This window comes from Phacochoerus africanus, chromosome 11 (genome assembly GCF_016906955.1).
Source record: "Phacochoerus africanus isolate WHEZ1 chromosome 11, ROS_Pafr_v1, whole genome shotgun sequence".
NCBI lineage: Eukaryota > Metazoa > Chordata > Mammalia > Artiodactyla > Suidae > Phacochoerus > Phacochoerus africanus.
This window is the reverse complement of record NC_062554.1, coordinates 17935999-17959555: the sequence shown is the minus strand read 5'-3', so window position 1 is coordinate 17959555 and position 23557 is coordinate 17935999. Positions and strand designations below refer to the sequence as shown.

The 23557-nt window shown below is 36.3% G+C and overlaps 1 protein-coding gene across 6 annotated transcripts in view; it reads left to right on the top strand.

The window, feature by feature from the left end:
• Positions 1-23557, top strand: part of DLG2 (discs large MAGUK scaffold protein 2) — a 1194846-nt gene that overhangs the window by 496818 nt on the left and 674471 nt on the right. The window lies entirely within an intron of this gene.

Here is a 23557-nt window from a genome sequence, read left to right as displayed (position 1 = left end):
AATGTCCATACAGTTTCATTTATAAGGAATTTTTTTTTATTAAAATTGTCTTTCCCAATATCTTCTGATCAAAAACAAATCTCTCCTTATAGAGAAGGACCATGTGTTTTTTATATGGGTGTCCTTTTTTAAAAGGACAGACATTAAGTGCTGTTAACTTTATTCAGAAAGGGTTTTAGATCTCCCTTTTGCTTGGTAGGCCCCTAAATTTTCTTCCCATTCCATGGAGGCCAGATTTTAAGTTATACAGAAGACAATGTCATGGTTATAATACTCATCCATTCCTGCCGACTTAAAATATTTCCTCTTTTTTTAAATATTAATACTTTAAATATTATTATATTTCTTTTTTTTCCCCCAGGGATGGGAGTATTAAAACATACCTCTCTGCTCTTCCCTGTTTTCTGAATCATGTAGGTTCTCTACTTGTAAAATACTAATAAAAGGATTCCAGCAATTCTTGCTGTTGCTCAGTGAGTTAAGAATTCCACTGGAGTGGTTTGGGTTGCTGCAGACGCACAAGTTCGATCCCCAGCCCACAACAGTGGGTTATAGGATCTGGCATTGCCACACATGTGGTGTAGGTCACAGCTGTGACTCAGATTCAGCCCTTGGCCCAGGAACTTTCATATGCCAGGGGTGTGGCCATTTGGAAAAAAAAAAAAATTGCAGATTGTCCTAAACTCAGGCTTACATGGGCAGCAATTGTACCTTAATGGTACACTTTGAACTAACCTAACTTTTTTGTGTCCTTTTAAATTTTCATTTATGTTCTAGAAAATCCACATGGTGTTATTAGAATGTCCCATATCTATAATAGGAATGGGGCTAGTTGGTAATAGTAGCCCAGGGATGTCCAAGATGCTAGTCCATGCTTGAGTTTCTTTATGCTTAGCTGCTGCTTCTTTTTTTTTTTTTTTTTTTGTCTTTTTGCCTTTTTGCCATTTCCTGGGCTGCTCCCGTGGCATATGGAAGTTCCCAGGCTAGGGGTCTAATCAGAGCTGTAGCCACTAGCCTACACCAGAGCCACAGCAATCTGGGATCCGAGCCACATCTGCAACCTACACCACAGCTCATGGCAGTACCAGATCCTTAACCCACTGAGCAAGACCAGGGATCTAACCTGCAACCTCATGGTTGGATTTGTTAACCACTGAGCCATGACGGGAACTCCTTTTTTTTTTTTTTTTTTGTAACTTTCAGTGGCAGATTTATCAGAGCGCCCAAGTACAAATGTACAAATTACAGTTTGTCCTTGCATTGCCTGCCAGAATGAGAAACTGAGCTAAATGTCCACAGTTCTCCCCCGCCACCACTCTCCCTACGCACTTTGAGATTCAAATAACAGACTGTATTAAATTGTCAATGATGATTTATTAACTAATAATAACCATCTGGTTCTAGGATCCCTGCAAATATTATTTAATCTACACTACTTCTTCTAGCTGAGAATTTTCTTTAAGAAAATGCCGTGAATAATGCGATAAAGTATTTCAGAAATTTCCAACTTTGAATATTTGAAGGAATTTATTAACAACCAGCCTTTCCTAGTTTCCACTTAAACGGTCCTTTATAAAAGTTTGGCCAACCAGGTATTCTAAGACTAAAGGAAGAATGATTAAAGCACTAAAATTTAACTGATTAAATTTAACTGATAATTGTGAATGTTTTGGATGTTAAAAAAATTAAAACAAAACAAAACCTTAGACATCATAACTCAACTACCTAAGAAACTGAGGCCAAGTAGAAGACTTAGCTTTCTCCAGACTGTGCATTTGGTCGGCTGCAGAGCTGGGGCTAGATTCCAGGTCTCCTGAAGCTGAGACCACAAGCCAGACTGCAGTTTAAATGATCAGACTTAATTTTTTATTCTCTTTTTGTGTCTGACATTTTTTGCCTTTCCCTTAAAATTGTATCAAAGACAACTAGTAAATATTTAATTGAATATTATCTTTAATACGCACAATACTAATGAACCAGTATTTATTTTTTCCTTTATCAATAAGCTAGTGTCTTCCAACAATTTTGATAGGATACAGCTCTTTCCCACTTGTCTGAAATCTTGAAAGGAATTTATCCATTGATAAAAAAGTGAGGGAGGAGGAAGGAAATCATTTGGAATGGGAAGAAATTTTTGAGTGTGAAGAAAGGATATGTAACTGCCCTTTCCTCTAAGCTTTAGAATATTACATGTCATCACAAATCTCTCAGCAGGGAATCCCTAGTGGGCTTCCAAAAAGCCCAGGCAGTTGCTATACCATAGAATATGCTAGCTCATTTTCTTTTCATGAAAGTGTCTGAAAATTACAACCCTGAATTACTTTAGCAAAATTGTGTGCCTTACATGCATAGCTTGATTTGCCTTCTGGTTCCATTTCCAACTGTGTAACAATAAGGTATATTCATTTCCGTTTGGGAAATGACAAACTTGAACTTTGCTAAATATTTTCCAGTCATGGTAAACTTGTACTCCAGAGAGTTCATCAGATACTTTCTCTTTGTTTCTTCTTGGTCTTTATGTATCTTAAGCCATTTGTCTAGACCTCTAGAAAATACTTCCCATCTCCTCAATTCTCCATTGTATCACCTATTTGTCCATCAAAACCATTTAAACACTGCCAGCTCTGCAAGAAGTTTTCCTGGATTCCTCTTTGCACCAGTCAAGGCTTATGTGCATCTTCTTTGGACTTTCATAGCACCATCTCTCCACCTTTATCATGACACTTGCCTTACTGTGTTACCTGTCCTTCATGTTAGTTTCTAAGCTTCTCGAAAGTTTCTTAAGTCATAATACTTTAGCATTGATCATTCATTGGTCCTAACATTAGCACTGACCCTCCTTGAATCTACATTGTTCAACATTTCCAGAACATGGTAGGCAACTATGACATAGATGAATGAATGAATTAATGGACTTCATTGCACACCTTACTACTACTCGGTTCAACTTTAAACCTAGTGGAACATAATTTAGTGACACTTAAAAAATCTTTTAGGAAAGGCACTATGGTTGATTACTGCAAGTATACACTTAAGGCCTTATTACTGTCTTTTTTTCCCTAATAATCACTGCTTTTTAGGTTAGTGGAATGCTTCTTTAAGGGTGTTCTTGGGCAAAAGAGAAAGCAAGGCTTTGCCAACATTTCCCTGATGGAGAAGTGGGAGGAGCAGAAGGGAATATTTAAGGAAAGCTGTGGCTTTGGAGTTGCAATTTTGAAACCAGTTTTTTATTTTTTTTATAAGGAATGAGCCTTGCTTTAAGTTTTTACTCCAACATTAGCTCGGTGGGAAAACATTTTCTTGCAAAGCTTATGAAAATTTGTTGAAGTCCCCAAGTTTTTGATGTGAATCCTGAATCAGGAGTCAAAAAAAAATTTTTTTTTGTCTTTTTGTCATTTTGCCATTTCTTGGGCTGCTTCTGTGGCACATGGAAGTTCCCAGGCTAGGGGTTGAATCAGAGCTATTGCCGCCGGCCTACACCAGAGCCACAGCAATGCAGGATCCAAGCCTCATCTGCAACCTACACCACAGCTCATGGCAACACCAGATCCTTAACCTACTGAGCAAGGCCAGGGATTGCACCCGTAACCACATGGTTCCTAGTCGCATTCGTTAACCACTGAGCCACAACGGGAACTCCAGGAGTCAAAAAATTTAAATGCTTCCCCCAACTCTATAACTTGTTCATGGAACTTGATCATGGTACTTAACCTCTCTAAGCTTTAGTTTTCTTCATATATAGAGATAAAAGCATTGCTTATCTCCTAGTAAGGTAATGTATGTGGGAATACCTTGAGATATTATGAAACAATGATTTATTACTTATAAATATATCTAATAAGTGAGGGATTGAAAATTTTAAAAGTATATAACTGCTTTATTTTTAAATCTAAGTGGCTCCTTCAAGATCCCAAAAGTTTTATCCTGCTCTTGTAATTGAGTCATTGGTCCAAAGTTTTGTTCTCACAAGACCCTTTGCATATTTGGATACTGGCAAGTTTATAGGACTACACATTTAAACTGAATTTGAATATTGACTGGAATCCAGCAATAGTAATTGAATTATATTTGATATTGGGAAACCTGAATGTTGTGGGCATTCTGCTAAGATTTTAAGCAGTAGTGGTTACACTTTAGAGTCTTTCTAAAGATCCCTTCTAAAGAATACATGCCACGTTGCTAAGGCAATTTACCTTCTGTTGAGTATTTTCTGTTTTGTAATCCTGTTTCAAGTGATCATATATATTACTAAGGGAATATTCCTGTTCTATCAACTAATAGTTTAAGTAGTCTGAAGGCCTTTACTAAGAACCCTCCATAAAAATATTGTTCTTAGACTCTAACAGATGAGAGATGTGATTATTCTCTTTACCTATAATAATGCTCATGTGAGCACATTCTGATGATGACATGCCAAGAATACTTAGCAAAAACATGGGGAAAATTCCCTGAAGACTTGACATAGAAAAAAAAAAATGGGTTCTTGGTTTGGTTAAATGTATTTTATTTTTAGGTTTTGAGATGCCCAAATTCCAAAAAGCAACAGGGTGAAATAGTCCTTGGTCAGGTTTGATTCATAGTTCCAACAAGAGGGAAGCATGTTTTATTCCTTGTGATGACAAGTCTGAAGTCCATACAAGTACACTGCCTCTGAATCTTTATAAGCCCTTTGATATAAAAGAAAATTGACAAACCACCCTCAAGAGGCCTTTAAAACCAAATGCATGCTCTGAAAATGGGAACTGCATTTTATCTGTTTTCTTTCCTAAGCCTGGATATTAGGAAAAGTGTTACAAAGATAATGAATATAATAGGAATATACTAGCTCAGTTCTTATCAATTTCTATTAAGGAAGAATGCTATCATTTTATCACAATATTTCAGTTGAAAACATTGACATCTTAAGATATATATGTACACATATAACTTTATATGAATATACATCTCCAAGCATAGCTTTTGCAGATCTTTAAACATCAGTGTCAAGTAAAGTAAATGCCCATAGCCCTCACTACACTTCTGTTTACAAGGATAAAAGCAAGTTGAAGTAAACAACTGAGGGGGTCCTTATCTTTCAGAAAGGCATTTCTCAGTAATTACTATTCATACTTAGAGCTTTGCTACTAGCAGGCAATTTTTAGCTACCATTCATTTACTTAAGCTTATTTTTTTTCTGCTTCAAAAATAATTTCTCAGCCTTAAAACAGTTCAGGATAACACTAACTTCTAACAAAGCTAATGACGCTGGCAAATTGATTACGTAAATATATAGTTTAAAAATTTATTCTATCCTCTAAAAATTTTATTTTAAAAGAATTTTTTAAAATTCTCATCTATAATTAAATGATAGATTAATTATATGATAGAAAATAATCTATCATTTAATTATTTGGAGTCTATAACTCCAGCTGGGGATATAGGTAGAAACAGCATTCATAGGCAACATATATGTTATTTACCTAATATGTGTACAACTCTGTGAGCCCCTGAAGCAGATTTTAAGAACCCCTAGGATTGCTCCCAACCTGGGAATTTTGGGTCTGACAAAATTCAATTTAACATATAATTATTGAGTATCTACTGTGTGCCAGACACTCTCCTAGGTATGGTATATAGAAAGATGAACAAGAAATGATTTCTTCCCCTTGGGGAACTGGAGGTCTAATGGGATAGGGAAGCATAAATATGCAATTATGATATAGTTCATTTATAATAAGTGCTATGAAGATGACAATAATGGAGAAATAAATAAAAGCTGAGGATTTTTACATCCATGTTCATGAGAGGCATTGGTCTGTTATATTCTTTTCTTATAATGTCTTTGTCTGGTTTCCTGGTTAGGAAATATGTGTATTCAGATTGTGTTTCTTCTTTCATGAGTTTTGGCAGATTGTCTTTCAAGGAAACAGTTCATTTCATCTAAATTATCAAAATTGGGGTCATAGAATTTTTCATAATATTCTTCTATTTTCCTTTTAATGTCCATGGGGTCTGTAATGATGTCCCTGCTTTCCTTTCTGTTATTAGTAATTTGCATCACCTCTCATTTTTATTCTTACTTAGCCTGGCTAGAGACTCATTGATTTTTTTTTGGCTTTTTTTTTGTTGTTGTTGTTGTTGTTGCTATTTCTTGGGCCGCTCCCGCGGCATATGGAGGTTCCCAGGCTAGGGGTTGAATCGGAGCTGTAGCCACCGGCCTACACCAGAGCCACAGCAACGTGGGATCCGAGCCGCGTCTGCAACCTACACCACAGCTCATGGCAACGCCGGATCCTTAACCCACTGAGCAAGGGCAGGGACCAAACCCGCAACCTCCTGGTTCCTAGTCGGATTCGTTAACCACTGTGCCACGACGGGAACTCCAAGGCTCATTGATTTTATTGATCTTTTTAGGGAACTCTCTTTTGTTTTTGTTGATTTTCTTCATTAAATTCCTTTATTCAATTTCATTGATTTCTGGTGTTTTCTCTTTTGCTTGACTTTTTTTTTAATTTTTATTTTTTGCTTTGGATTTAATTTACTCTTCTTTATATAGTTTTCTAAGGCAGAAGCTTACATTATTGATTTTAGATCATTTTTATATTTTCTTGTACATGCATTTAATGCTACAGCTTTCCTTCTAAGCACTGCTTGTAATGCATCTCACTAATTTTGTTAAGTTGTATTTTCATTTTCAATCAGTTCCACATAATGTAAAAATTTCTCTTGATAATTCTTTTTGTCTCCTCTGTTATTTAAAAGTGTGTTGTTTAATGTCTTAGTATTTTAGGATTTTTCCAGCCATCTTTCTGTTCATTTTTTTTTCTAGTTTAATTCACTGTGATCTGAGAGTAGACATTGTCTAATTTCTATTTTTTTTAATGTAAGTTGTTATTTATCGCACAGAATATGGTCTGTCTTGATACATGTGAACTTGAAAAGGATGTGTAATTTGCTCTTGTTGTGTGAAGTAGTCTACAGATATTAATTGAGTTCAATTGATTAATGGTGCTCTTGAGTTCAGCTATGTCCTGTTCTGATAATTCTGACATTCCTGTCATATTGGACTCTGGTTGATACTTGCCCCATCTCTTCCAACTGTGTGTTTTGTCTTTTATTATATTTTGTAATTTTTTGTTGAAAGGACATGATGTACTTGGTAAAAGAAACTGTGATGGACAGGCCTTTAGTAAGGTAGTGGTATCACAGGAAGCAGTAGTATTTTATGCTCTTGTGACTTGGCTTTAGTCTTTTAGAGAGCTTGTACCTCTGGACTGTGAATGTCACCAGTGCTTTTCAGTTGTTCCCCCTTTCAGAGGGGAATGGCTAGAAGGGGCTACGGTTGGTATTTCCTTTCCTCAGGTAGGTTACATTCTGATAAAATCCCAGCAGGTTAGGCTCTGATACAGTTTCTCCTGAGAGTAGGCCTTATTAAGAACAGAATGCTGCTGCAAATTTCTAAATAATCCCTTTTTTTCTCCTCCTGCTGGAAGCATGAGGAATTTTCCTCCAATATTTACTGTGAGAACTTGGTAGATTTACTGGAGGTAAATATAGTTATAGAAAAATGTGGTTGTGACCTGAAAGAGTGCATCCCTCTGGAGGTTTTAACCCTCAGACATGTCCACACAGAGCCTCCACAACTTATCAATTACAGTTTAATTTTGCCCTACCCTGATGTGATTCCTATGGAGACTGCTGCTCTAGTAACTAGTAATTCTATCTGCCTACCCCTCTCTTCAATTTGAGAGACATCAGTTTGCTCTGTGACTGCTGATTCTTAGATCTAGAATAGAAACTGGAACCTTTAGTGGATTTTATTTTGGCCATGCCCAAGGCATGTGGAAGCCAGGGCCAGGGATCAAAGTCACTCTACAGTAGAAACCTGAGCTGATTCAGTGACAGTGCCAGATCCTTAACCCCCTGCACCACAAGAAAACTTCTCTAGTGGAATTTTCATGTTAGTTATTATACATTACTTTTCAGCTCCAGAACTTTTACATAATTTTGTTTTATAATTTATATTTCTTCATTGATAGTCCCTATTTGATTGATCCTTGTTGTTATATTTTAATTTTTTAAACATGATTCCTTTAGTTCTTTTAGTATATTTTTAGCTGTTTTTTTTTCTCTTAATTCCAACATCTAAGTTGCCTCAGAAACAGTTTATTTTCACTGGTTATTTTCTTATGTACAGGTCATATTTTTCTTTCTTCGAATGTTTCATAATTTCTTTTTTGAAAACAGGCTATATAAGATAATGTTATAGCAATGATTAATTCTGATTTATCATCCATGATCCCCCTTCAACTGCTATTTCTTTGTGTTTTGTGGTTTGTGTATTTAGTCATATATCTGGGTTAGAGCTGTAGAGTCCATCTTTTCTGATGTAGTGTAGCTGCTTATATCTCTTTTGAATTTTCTGTCTTTCTTTCTTTTCTTTCTTTTTTTTTTTTTCTTTTTGACTTCTGGCTTCCTAGGGTTGCCTCTAGACGAGTATAGCTTAGTGGCGAACTGATGATTGGTCAGAGATTACACTTAAACACCTGAGTCAATTAAGTTTTGCATTCTTTGCCAATGGATTTGTGTATGGGTTGGGAAATGTGTTTAAACTCAAAGAGTTTACAAATCTGCCTAAGATTTTATTTTATAAAGGCCTTATTATGACTAGCTGCATTTGTGCAAGGCCTCACATTCATCCAGGCGTATACAGATGGCTAGGACCTTCTCTAGTCTCTACCAAGTCTATGAATGACCTTGCACATGCACTCAGTCTTTGAGTCTGGCAGGAGGCATTTGGAGCTATCAAGGCCTGCCATGATTCATTCAGCAGATTTTCCTGCTAAATTTCTAGCTAGTCTGGACAATCTGTAGCTTTCATCAACGAGTAAAGCTACTGCAGTGTCTGCTTTTTCTGACATTTACCACTAAAATCACTATTGTTTTTAACAACATGACTGATTATGTGGTTTTCCCACATGCTGCTGCAGATGAAGCTGGTTTCCCATGGCAGCAAAGTTTCCGGTTTTGACAGCTTTTCCTGCCCCAGTAGAACTATTGCACCCACAGAATTTGGGGGAAGGGACGTGTAAGAGCAGTCCCAGTCTAGAACACCAGATCCTCAGTGTTGTCAACTGAGGTTCTTAAATCAAAGTTTTCAATTTTCCAGAGTCCAGAAAGTGTCCCTCCATATCTTCTCCTTTCCCGGGAACTGCCTTCAATCCTTGGTGCTTTCTATGCAAGATTTATTTCTGGATTAATTAATATGTGTTTACTACACTTAAGGTATTTATGGAATTTATTTAATTTAATGTAATTGAGGATTTATGTCAGTACCTTCTGAGTATTTCTGTTCAAAGAGGATATTAAAAAAAAAAAAAGCAGCATCAGTGACCTATGGTGAATCACAATGCAACACACTGTTTCAAGCTTACACCATCAGCTTCCCTGTTGGCACTGTGCCAGAGTACTTAAAAGCCCTGGGGGGCTGGGCAGAAAATGATCTAGCGATAGAGTGATTTGGTACACACAATTTGCAGCCCAGAAGTCCCTTTTAGAACTAGATGTCGTCAGCGACAACTTCAGTATGCATGACCACTTCTGAACTCCAGGATCCAGTCTAGGAAGCACTGATATAAATGTAGAAACTTGAGCCTTTAAATTTCTCTTTGAAAAATCTACCTTTTTTTTAGTCACTCTAGATTTTTATTTGATCTACAGAGAAAAGTGGTGTAGCTCAAGTCCTCTGTAGGAATATGGAGCATAATTTAACATTTATATATTTATAACATTTTCTGCAAACAGTAGACATTAATCTTCCCACCGCCATTCTCCTTCTACCCCCAGCACACACGTGTGCATACTCTAGTTTCTCCTTAGGAGAGTGAATAGGCAACATTTAAATATGCCGGGGCAGACCTCAGAAAAACTTTAAAATAATTATAGTTAATATTTTTGAGGGTTCGCCAGGTGCTAAACACTAAACCTTGATGAAATTACATCATTCAATCCTTATACAACCTAGTAAGATACGTCCGATTACAATCCATTTTTTAAAGGACAACAAGGCTCAGAGAGGTTAATTTGGGTTAATTTACCCAAATTGTTAACTAGACAGTGAGAGAATCATGTTGTGAACATAGGCTATCTGATTCTACAATTCTAGCTCCAAAACACCATGCTGAGTCATTTTATACTCTCAGGTTGAACTACATGAAATTGTCATTTTATAAGTCAAAAAACAGTTAAATGCTAACAACTTCCTACAATTCAATAAAGTCATTGCTCAGTTTTAGGCAATAACCTGTGTGTGTATCATAATGTGGTGGAATCCCCTCCAGATTCAGAGTCCAGGAAACCTAAATTTATATCAAAACACTAACATTGCTAGCTGAGCAGTTTTGAGCAACTTATTTAATTGTCTCTGAGCAATTTATTTATTCACCTGTAAAACTGAGATATTGACCCAGAGAGGATTATTGTGAGAAGAAAATAATCATGTATGTGAAAATAATATGTTACTGATTAATACTATTGTTAGCATAATCTGAAAACAGATTTGTTTCCGTTACATAGAAACAAACCTGAAACCTTGCAATTTCCATATTTTAACAGCTGGTGAGGTGGCAGTAGGGTGGGAGAGCAAGGTAGACAGAAACAGCATTAATAATCAGCTCCCTGTCATGATCCTAAGGAGCCTCAAGAAAGGCGAAATGACATAAAGCAGCAATGTTTTCCCTTCGCATCTGATCCACAAAGATTGATCTGACCTTTTTTATAACAAGTCGACCAAAGCATATTTCCAGAATTACAGAACTTTAAAAACGTCCCCATGTGATCTTGATGAAAGAGCAGATGAAGTACCAGGGTGATATAACTCTGTAGCGCTTTTCCAAAGCTGTGAAGATAGTGATACACTTTTTTTTTTTTTTAAGCCTACATTCATGGCATATGGAGATTCCTAGGCTAGGGGTTGAATTAGAGCTGCAGCTCGCAGCCTATGCCACAGCCACAGCAATGCCAGATCCCAGACCCACTGAGTGAGACCAGGGATTGAACCGGAATCCTCATGGATATTAGTCAGGTTCATTCGCTGAGCTACAACGGGAACTCCAGTGATGTACTTTCAAAAATCAAAGAAAAGAGATCACATAAGCTAGCAAAGAACATGGGGAGAGCCACTCAATAAATATTTGTTGATGGATGTATTGATGTTGAAGGCTGCTGAAAGGATGACCTATATTCAGATGAAAAGGGAGACAGCTTATTGCTGGCAATTTTTGAAGTAAAATGATCAGAGAGAAATTAAAGCAGTTCACTTCTTTGGAAACCAACAATGGCAAGTAGGACTTTTGAATACAAAATGATTTTAAAGATTTATGACAAATAAGACTCTCTTATCATAAGGTTCAATTGATTTACTTCTTCAATAGCTATTTATGAAATGGCTACTATGGATGGGCAAATCATTATGACAGGTACCATAGGAGAAAATAATCTAAAGATAGGGCCTCCTCTGAACAGTAGGACGGTATGTCAGGAAGGATAAAGCACGGATAAGGAGCTAGACCAAGTGCAAGACCACAAGTACAGGAAGAGAGGGACTGTGCTGTGCATGACCAAGGAGAAAGTGTTTTAACACTAGACTTCCCTTGATTCGGACACTACCTACTTCCAATCTCTCCTCTCTCCTTACAGGCACTCCTTCTTTCATTTTCTCCCACAAATCTGGATTGAATATGTACTTCCCGTCACTGAGTGATGAGACGGGTGAACAATATAGTCCTAGTTTCATGTAACTTAATACGATATATCCTCAGAGAAATTACTTAACTTTGAAACTTGGCTTTCTCAATAGTAAAATTAGCCTCAAAATGTCTAATTCTTGGAGTTCCCATTGTGGCTCAGTGGTTACAAACCCGACTAGTATCCATGAAGATGCGGATATGATCCCTGGCCTCGCTCAGTGAGTTATGGATCTGGCATTGCCATGAGCTGTGGTGTAGGTCACAGATGTGGCTAGGATCTGGCATTGCTGTGGCTGTGGTGTAGGCCAGCAGCTGTAGTTCCAATTCGACGCCTAGCCTGGGAAGTTCCATATACTGCAAGCACAGCCCTAAAAATACAAAAAAACAGGAAAAAAATTCTAATTCTCAGGATTATTTCAATAATTAAATCAATTTATGATACCTGGCCTGTAGTAGATACTTTTAAAAAGCAGTACTTGTAGTACTAGTCTAGCAGTGGTACTAGTAGTCATATCATTATTGTCACTTGCATGGGGGTGATTTAGAGAATTAGAGTGATGATTTTCAGAGGTCTATAAGAAAAATCTTTTTGACTTGATAGAATAGACAGACTTTGGTTGACAGAAACAGAAGCTCCCCATATCCCCAAATAGAATCCAGCTCTATGAGGGTAGGAGCTGTGTTTTGTTTACTACTGTAGCCCTAGGACATGGCATAGTTCCTGAGAAACTCTAGGCCTTCAAAAATATTTTTCTAAATTAATTAGGATTTTAATAAGCATAGATTAAATAAATAGACTGAAGGTGAAGTGTTTGACAGTAATAAAGATATCAAAAAGAGGAGGTACTTTTTAAGTTCTTTCACTTGGGTAGAAAATGTTTTTGAAGATTAAGAAGTAGGGTCTGTAGCTAGACAGGTGGGTTGGAGACAGCTGGTCTGAAATGTTATTTAAGGATAAGAAAATTTATTTAAAGCCTCTTGTGCAGTAAAATTACATGAAAATCTTACTTTTTAGAAAGATAAATTTCAAAAGATGAAGAACATTGATATTGCAAATGACAGAAGCAGAAATAGTTTTATGAAATTATATCAATGGTCCTAAGAAAGTGATATTTTAGGATCTAAAATAGGATGTTGAGCATGGTATGGATAATAAATATAAATAATATAGATGACAAAGAGAATTCTTTTAACAGGTATATAGATTAGACTGAAGGAAATGATGGCTATAATTAGGCAAGATGATTAGTTCTATTGAGTTCTATTGAGACTGGGGTAATACTAGAGCATCTACTTATAAAACAAAAGGTGAGTGAGATGAAAACTCAGATAAAGATTGTACAAGGGCAGACCTTGTAATGACCATATTTGGCAAGAAGAAAAGAATGGACATTAATGCATTGGACAAAGAAAGAAGTAAGGAGGAGACCAGCAAGGATATCGACCATGTGACAAAAGTGGAGTTTTAAGTGACACTCCAGATCGTCAAATACTTCAGGAAAACCAGGGACAATGAAGGCTGGGTAAAGGTCACTATATTCAAATGTGGATCTTTGAGGATCCTTAAGAGCTTGGCTTTTGTGTGGTAGTGGAACACAAACAAGATTGCAGGGGTGTAAGGAGAGAAGTTTAATATGCAGAAATGGATAGCGTTGATATGCTGCCTCACACTATAGCTGTGGTATACCCAAGTGAAAGAGAACATATTCGTGGCTCTCTGCTTGCACCATCATATGTGTCAAACCATATCCTATGGTTCAGCACTCATTTTGTTTCTGTTTATTTAAATTTTGGGGGTATGTGCTTTGAGCTCTTGGACACTCTGCTTGCAAATGACAGGTGGTCTGTAAATGGGAGAAGTCAAGTGATGGGGGGACAAAAGCCTGATGTATCATGATGCTTTCTTAACTGTTATTCAAGTGGGTTCTTAACATCATTTGCTATCCTCAGAGAGGATGTTCAAACTTAGGGAATATTTAAACCCAGAGAACGAAACAGCCTGTATCAGACTGCAGACAAATGAAAGCATTAAAACCACTAGCAAATGGTGCAAAGTAAGGGAGCAAAGCTGGGAAGAAATGTGCCATTCCCAAACCAAAGGCAAACCAAATTCTGAACTGAGTGACTGTATTGATCCTTCTTGACAGAAACCAAGAATATTTATTGACATCAATCAATAACACTTTTGGATATGTAAAGTGACTTTTTATCCGTATGAGAACCCGAAGCTATCTTCCTTGATTTCTCTTGACAGAAATACCAGGAAAAAAATCATCACAGTTTTACAAGTGAAATCTATTTTTTAATCTGTGGTTTCTAATAAAATAAAAAATACACATAGTAATTATTAAGTCTGTGATCACTTTCCTAGCCCCAAATTTCTGTGTGTTATAAAGTCCTAATGACAAAGGCAGAGGAAATAACAAAACTAGAAGAAAATTGTTTAAGAATGGAACAGATTATAGAGGATACTGATTTTTTTCCCTTTATTTGGTGAAAGCTATGATTTAGCAGTTCACCAAACTCAGAAATCTGTCTGATTAGGCTTTAACTTGAAATCAGTTAACTGGTGAAACACATTCAGGTGAATAATAAGAATAGTGCATTTACCAAAACTGGAATCTTTTTTTTTTTTGTCTTTTTGTCTTTTTGCCATTTCTTGGGCTGCTCCTGCAGCATATGGAGGTTCCCAGGCTAGGGGTCGAATCGGAGCTGTAGCCACTGGCCTACGCCAGAGCCACAGCAACACAGGATCCGAGCCGCATCTGCAACCTACACCACAGCTCATGGCAACGCCAGATCGTTAACCCACTGAGCAAGGGCAGGGACCGAACCCGCAACCTCATGGTTCCTAGTCGGATTCGTTAACCACTGCGCCTCGACGGGAACTCCTGGAATCTTAACTAAAAATATCAACAACTATTTTTGTAGTTTCTAAGTTTATTAAAAATAGGAAACTATGATTAGCTTCTTATAAAACTGTATATTTATAAACTGGTCTCATTATAATTGAGTAGTATTCCTAAAATAACCAGATGCATACTTGATATTAAAATAGGTGCCCTATAGAGCTTAAACAAAAAATCTTTTGCTTACTACTAGGTGTTTAAATCAACAATATTGACAGTTACACAAATGTGAGTAATAACATAACAGATAAATTCTAACAGCTTGCAAATGACAGAACTGCTATTGGAATTCAGGCCTTTTGGATTCTAGAATCTAAGCTTTTAATGTCTACATGATAATCACTCTTAATATGAGGAAAGGACACAATTTTAGGTTGTGGATATAGTCTAGGAGCTGGGACATTATTAAAGAAAGTGGTGGACAGCTTAGTTGTGTGCTACAAACCTCCAGGCTTTGTCTAATGATGCTCTCATCCTGATTAGAGCTTCCATGCTGGTAGATTAACTTTCGCTTTTTCAGTACTTGATTGTTTTTCATCCATTCAGCAAAGTTAAATGTGATTTAAAAAAAAAAAAAAGATGGGGATAATGAACATCAGCCTTCAGTTCTTTCTTTTGGATTGAGATGGAACAAAACTCCCATATCTTTTTTCTTCCTTTTTCAAAGAGAAAGAGCTACCTTTTATTTCTATCCAAAGACTTGAGATCTTTAAGAAGAAATGGGCAAGATGCTGAAGGTGACACCCTTGAGTGGAGCTAAGGAGAGCAGGTGACACTGTCATCTAGATGTTTCCTCCCTCATCCCTACAGATCAAGGACAAGGGACAATGGCAGGGATACACAGAGGTTAGGGAGATACTAGCTGGTAGGATTATGGGTTGCTGACTGGGATCTTTGGAATAGAGAATAATAGAAAAATGCATATATTTCTTATATGCCCAATTTGCTGAGTTTTATCATGAATAGGTGTTGAATTTTATCAAATGTTTTTCTGCATGCATTGAGGTGATCATATACTTTTTTAATTCTGTTAATATGATATATCAGATTGATCGGTTCATGAATGTTGAATCATCCTTGCATCTCAGACATAAATCCCACTTGATTTGATGAATGATCCTATTAATGTGCTGCTGAATTCAGTTTGCTAGGTTTTTTTTCAAGAATTTTTGCATCTTTATTCATCAAGGATATTTGTCTGCAGTTTTCTTTTCTAGCAGCATCTTTTTCTGATTTGAGTTTTAGGATAATGCTGAGCTGATAAAATGTGTTTGGGACACTTCAGTTTCTTCAGAAGAGTTTGAGAACGATTATTGTTGATTATTTTTTAAATGTTTGGTAAAGTTGACCAATGAATCTATCAGATACTGGGCCTTTCTTTCTTGGGAGAATTTTTATTACTGATACAGTCACCTTGCTAGTAATTGATCTATTCATGTTTTCTGTTTGATTATAATGCAGCCTTGGTAAATTGCATGTTTCTAAGAATTTTTCCATTTCTTCCAGGTTGTCCAGTTTGTTAATCTGTAGCTGTTCGTTAAAATTTTTATTTAATATGTGTGCTAAGTATTTCGCATAAAAATTATCTAATCCTCATAATAACCTTATGAGGGAAGTACTCGGTAGCATTCTACACAGGAGAAAATTAAGTTTTTGAGATTAAGGAGATTGCTCACATTTACACATCTCTTAAATATTGAAACTAGGATTAAAATCTGTGTCTTTTTATTTTTATCCTGGAATCCATGTTCCAGGATAAAGAGAGTATACACAGAAGATTTGAGTGTACAGCATCATGACATTTAATCTCCAATAGGAGAAAGGGATAAATATTGGCAAAGTACAAGGAAAGAGGAATGCAAACGTGTGTGTGTGTGTGTGTGTGTGTATGTGTTCTTGCAGGGGCATTTGATGATGGTTATGGCTCTGTGCAGTAAGGGCTTCTGAGAAGAGCTCATCTGAGAGGTGAGACTATCTAAGCTGCGATACTAAAATGCCTGAGCCTTGTAGGAACTGTGCATCCTCATTAGCAGCCAAGGTCTTCTTTAAGAGCATCAGGTTTTACTTATCCAACAAATGTCATTTACTGATTACTGATTCACTGCGCATCTGTGTGGTAGGCACTGTTGAAAGCTGCAGCCACAAACAAAGCTGAGCGAAAAGAGGCCATGTCTTGCTTTGAGAGTGGCAAGAGGCCATGGAAACCAGATGTCCTAACTCTATGATCATTGCATTCCTCCTAATATTCAATGGCAGCTTTCTATGCTAAAACCATAAGATACAGAGATGTCTTTTTTACTACGCCATAATTACTCATAATAAAGGGCAGAATTATTACATTATCTGTCATATTCTATACTACTAAGGAATCAAACACATATGTATATACAACAAATAGTAAATAGATCTGTACAGACCTTGCGTGTGGCAATAGAGGGGCTATGACTCTAGTCTACCACTACATTTTGTATATTGGATGTCACATTTCTGTGAGGTTTTAATATTATTTGTGTTTGGGGAGTTCCCATTGTGGAACAGTGGAAACAAATCTGACTAATATCCATGAGGATGTGGTTTCAACCCCTGGCCTCGCTCAGTGGGTTAAGGATCTGGTGTTGCCGTGAGCCATGGTATAGGTCACAGATGTGGCTCAGGTCCCGTGATTCTGTGGCTGTGGTGTAGGCTGGCAGCTGAAGCTCTGATTCAGCCCCTAACCTGGGAACTTCCATATTGCTGCAGGTGCAGTCCTAAAAGACAAATATATATATATAATATTTGTGTTTGGTGCCTCTTTAAGAACTATATGCTTCTTGAGAATAGGAATCATATCTTAAAATCTTTATTTTCTCAGTACCTCTCACATCAGTTGGCACATTTTGTGTGCTCAATACTTATTCATTGGGTGGAATTGTGTTTAGTCCTAAAAAGTCGACACTTTGATATTCATGTTTCAGCACTTGTTGTAATACGTGACATGGGAATGTATAAAAATCTTTCATCTTACATTTTAGTATGCTGTTAGTTTTAATGAAATTACACATGTGGCAAAAAATAAAAAAGAATTCAAAAAAATCATTACTTAAGATTCCAGTTAAAGACTATTAAAACAGGGAATAGTTCACATGTGTTATTCATGAAAAACCTCTTTTCAGGAGATAAAAATAGATCTCAAAATCAAATTATATTATCACCCAGGCAGGTGGTTACTATAGCACTGAAGGGAGGAAAAAAGCAGTGAAATTAACTAAAGCCTGTTGGAGAGAGAAAAAAATGTGTGTAAAGCATTCAAAGTTTATGAAATTATAACTTTAAATACCAAGTTTGAATTTGAATAGGTTATGCTCTTGTCTTAGCTTCCATATGAGGCCAGGAAAGCCACATGCCCAGAAGAGTGTGGGACAATGTGTGGTATCAATTTGATTTTCTAGCCACCAGAGAAACCTACCAGCTGTTACTACATAACCATTAGGTTCAGAAAAACCGAGTATCTGAAGAAAAACATTTCAAAACTGGACAATTCCATCTACTTTACTGACCCTCCATGTTTAAAACACTGCCAGTGCTCTTAATTGTCCAGGTGGAGAGGAGATGGTAAGTGATAATCAGAGTCAGAGCTGGGATAATGGGAACCCTCTCTGTGTAGCTGTACAGGCACCAAACTATCAGAAGCATAAAACATTACCAGGGTGCTTAAATATCACTGAAAAAAAGGATTTGGCAGAACTCTTTTTAGGACAGATGCTTTGTGAATTAAAAGGCACATATTGTCCCTTATTGGGAGTGGAATGAGATTACCAAGGCAAGTTCAGACAGTAGGTTGCCTGTAAACCCCTCAGAAGATGATGGCGGCAATTCCCAACAAATTTTTCTTTTGGAGGGGGGAGAAAGGGGTTGAAGCAGTTATTTTTTAAAATTTTATTGTAGTTGATTTACAGTGTTGTATAAATTTCTGCTTTATAGCAAAGTGACTCAGCTATACATATATATTCTTTTGAATATTCTTTTCCATTATGGTTTATCACAGGATGTTGAATATAGTTCTCCATGCTACATAGTAATACCTTGTTGTTTATCCACCCTAGATATAGTCATTTGCCACAAAGTTGTGGGGGGTTTTTGGTTTTGCTGAGTGACAATACACAAAATTATGGCTAGGAGGAATTACTGTTTATACCTCTTGGCTCTTTATCTCTCAGTAAGCAATCATTCTTCCAAGCAAATGTAAAAAAAATACTTAAAGACTATTGTATTGGTGTACTCATCTGAAAAGTTTCTAAATTTTCACAAATGTCACAACCCAGTCATGTGTACTTTTGTTTAAAATAGAGGTATCCTGGGGTTCCCATCGTGGCTCAGCAGTTAACAAACCTGACTAGCATCTATGAGGATATGAGTATGAACCCAGCTTTGCTCAGTGGGTTAAGGATCCCACATTGCCATGAGCAGTGTTGTAGTTTGCAGACATGGCTCAGAGCCTGTGTTGCTGTGGCTGTGGCCTAGGCCGGCAGCTGTAGCTCTGATTGGACCCCTAGCCTGGGAACCTCCATGTGCCATGGGTAAGCCCCTAAAAACACAAAATAAAACAAAATAAAATAAAATGGAGGTATTCTTAGTTCTTTCTATTTCATCCTTTACCTCAAGATCTTGCCAAAGGAAGTGGTAGGATTTCTTATCTTAGGGATATTTAGGCAGGACATAGATCTGGCTCTTTTTCTCACATTTTCCTCCATCCTGTTCCATCATATTGTTCCCTGTGTTATACAACAAGATCTCATTGCTTATCCACTCCAAATGCAATAGTTTGCATCTTTTAACCCCAGACCTCCAGTCCATCCCACTCCTTCCCCCTCCCTCTTGGCAACCACAAGTCTGTTCTCCAAGTCCATGAGTTTCTTTTCTGTAGAAAGGTTCACTTGTGCTGTATATTAGATTCCAGATATAAGCAGTATCATATGGTATTTGTCTTTCTCTTTCTAACTTACTTCACTTAGTATGAAAGTCTCTAGTTCCATCCATATTGCTGCAAATGGCATTATTTTGTTCTTTTTTATGGCTGAGTAGTATTCCATTGTGGATATATACCACATCTTCTTAGAAATCCATTCATTTGTTGATGGACATTTAGGTTGTTTCCGTGTCTTGGCTATTGAGAATAGTGCTACAATGAACATATGCGTGCATGTGTTTTTTTTAAGGAAAGTTTGGTTCCAGATATATGCCCAAGGTTGGGATTTCTGGGTCATATGGTAGTTCTATATTTAGTTTTCTGAGGTAGCTCCATACTATTTTCCATAGGGGTTACACAAATTTACATTCCCACCAACAGTGTAAGAGGGTACCCTTTTCTCCACACCCTCTCCAGCATTTGTTCTTTGTTGACTTGTTAATCATGGCCATCCTGACAGGTGTGATGTGGTACCTCATAGAAGTTTTGGTTTGTATTTCTCTAATAATTAGTGACGCTAAGCATTTTTTCATGTGTATCTTCTTTGCAGAAATGTCTATTCAGGTCTTTTGCCCATTTTTTCAATTGAGTTGTTGGTTTTTTTTGCTGTTGAGTTGTATAAGTTGTTTGTATATTTTAGAGATTAAGCCCTTGCAGTTGGATCATTTGAAACTATTTTCTCCCATTCTGTAGGTTGTCTTTTTTGTTTGTTTGTTTGTTTGTTTGTTTTTTAATGGTTTCCTTTGCTGTGCAAAATGTGTTGGTTTGTTTAGGTCCAGTTGGTTTATTTTTGCTTTTATTTCTGATTGCCTTGGGATACTGACCCAAGAAAACATTTGTAAGGTTGATGTCAGAGAATGTTGAAGACTTTTATGGTATCTTGTCTTATGTTTAAGTTTTTAAGCCATTTTGAGTTTATTTTGTGCATGGTGTGAGTGTGTGTTCCAGTTTCATTGATGGGAGAAAAACTGAAAGCCTTCCCACTAAAATCTGGAACAAGACAAGGATGCCCACTCTCACCATTTTTATTCAACATAGTGTTGGACAGCCTAACCACAGCAATCAGACAAACAAAAGAAATAAAATGTATCCAAGTTGGAAGAGAAGAGGTAAAATTGTCACTCTATGCAGATGACATGATACGATATATAGAAAACCCTAAGGACTCCACATAAAAACTCCTTGAACTGGTCAATTAATTCAACAGTGTAGCAGGACACAAGATTAACACTCAGAAATTGGTTGCATTTGTGTATACTAACAAGGAAATATCAGAAAAAGGATTCAAAAATGTAATACCCTTTAAAATCTCACCCCAAAAAATTAAATACCTAGGAATAAACCTGACCAAGGAGGTGAAAGACATATGCTGAGAACTATAAAACATTAATCAAGGAAATTAAAGAGGATTCAAAGAAATGTAAGGGTATTCCATGCTCCTAGTTTGGTAAAATTAGTATCATAAAAATGGCCATACTACCAAAAGCAATCTACAGATTCAGTGCAATCCCTATCAAACTACCCATGACATTTTTCATGAAACTACAACAAACAGTCCAAAAATATATATGGAACTATTAAAGATCCAGAATTGCCAAAGCAATCCTGAGGAACAAAAACCAAGCAGGAGGCATAACTCTCCCAGATTTCAGGGAATATTACAAAGCTACAGTAAACAAAACAGTGTGGTACTGGTACCAAAACAGACATACAGACCAATGGGACAGAACAGAGAATACAGAAATAAACCCAGATACCTATGGTCATTTAATCTTCAACAAAGGAGGCAAGAATATAAAATGGGGGAAAAAAACAGTCTTTCCAGCAAGTGGTGCTAGGAAAACTGGACAGCCTCATGTAATTAATGTTATTCCATGTTTTTATATGTTCCTCTAATAAAGGTTGAAATATTGCCTTACCTATGCTAAAATCCTTTCACCCCTTTATAATTTCACTAATTCTTGTTATAGCCATGAAATATTTTCTTTTAAAAGTAAAATTATATCCTAACTTAGATGTCATCTTCCCTTCTTATAAAGAGACTTGAATAAGGCAAATGACTAATTTGCCTGTGTTTTTCCTTGGGTTGAAAATTCAAGACCCATTGAGTATATGTAGCTATAATTTTCATCTTTCTGACTAAGGAACTTCTGAATACAGATTAGGATATGTACAGATAATGCTTCTAGGATCTAAAAGTCAGCATATATGATCATAGATATATTAAGCGAAGATTTTGGTAGATCCCAACCATGCAATGTATGTCACTAAATATTCTTGTCTTTTAAACACTTACTAATAGAATTTTCACCTCTGATATTTATTATCAGAGGCTTATTTCTTCTCTTTGAAGTTGTTTTTTTTTTTTTCTCTACAGTTTGCAGCACTTTAATAATGTGAAGGGCTCCACTCTAGAGAAGCACTGAAGTGAAGAAAAAAAGATTCATGGAGCCATAGTGAGAGAATTAAAACACATCACATTAACTCAGCCTTCCCTTTCTGCTTGCCCTCTGTCAACTAAAGACTGCTATTTTAAAAAATGAAAAAAGGATTAATACAGAACACACACATACAGGGATTTTGAGTTTCGTTTTGTACTCTTACATATGAGGAACAAAAAAATGTCTGTAAAGCTGCTAAAGCTTAGTATTAACATCATCAAGTTTTCTCCTCTGAGTCATTAAGTTGCTGAAACCCAGAAAAATCAAATTTGGTTTAGAGCTCTTTGATAATGTAGTAACACAGAAAAATGTGATTCACCAATTAGCTCATGTAATTAGAAAATCAAAAACATGCTCTAAGCGGCTGGTGGACACACAAAAGTAAAATCTATTGTCATTCTTTATATTTGCTGGTTATAGTTATAATTATACTTTGGTTAATGATACCATATACAAATTCCTTATGGACGAGAAACCACAAATGCCTATGTTTGTAAATCAGATAAATAATTTAATTACTTAGTTCAGTCATTTATTCATTCATTTTTTTTTCCTTCATCATCTCTTTTTTGCCAGGCTCTCTTGGGTAATGGGGGCTTTCTGGTCCTTGCCTCCATAGAGCTCTCAATACGCAAGAACTATGTTTAAATTCTTCTAAAGAAGGGACAGTAAATTGAAGTTAGACCACTACAAAAATTAAGGCTTTTTAGTTAAAAATTAGGCTTTTTTCTAATTTCTAAATGTTAATGATATTGCTTAGACTTACATAAGAAATAATAAACAGCCAATTCAAGAATTTTCTTGCTCAAAAGTTTTTTCTGGCTCAGAAGGACTCAATAGATAAAAGTGGGAATTGAATATTTGTTAGATTATTTTAAGGTAGCTTTTTATATGTGCAGTATTCATGTCTGTTGAAATCGAAGGCATATGTTATATGTTGCTTAGCTATATTTAAAATGTGTTTCTCTCTGTAAGTTCAAATCAATTTAAGGGTTGGTTCGATGGTTAAAATGGTTTCTTATTAGGAATTTCAAATATGTCCTGGTTTGTTCTTTTCTCATTGCTGCTGAAGTACCCAGGCATACATAGTTACATGGTCCAGGGCTTCCCAGCAAATGTAACAAAAGGATAGTAGGGATGTTTTACCTTGAGCTTGAGCCAATAAAGAAGACATTCCTTATCTGACATGATCTTTCTTAATGCTATATTACAGGCAAAAAAAAAAAAAAGGAATATGATTGTATTGCCCTTACCACTGATTTTGGGTCATATTTTAGTGTCTATTCATGGAAAATTTTTAAGATATTAGGAAATGTTTTCCTTGTAACTATAACATTCATCCTGGATGATTTATTCTCTCTAAACTCACAGTATGTATTTTGTATTGTTTTCTTTCCCCCAAAACATCACAAAATTCTAAGGGATGCAATAAGCAAATTTTTTTGGTATAGTCTCACTCATATTTTAGAAAAGCTTGGATTTTATTCCATTTGGATGAAAACATACAATCACAAATATCAATATAGTGTGGTTTAT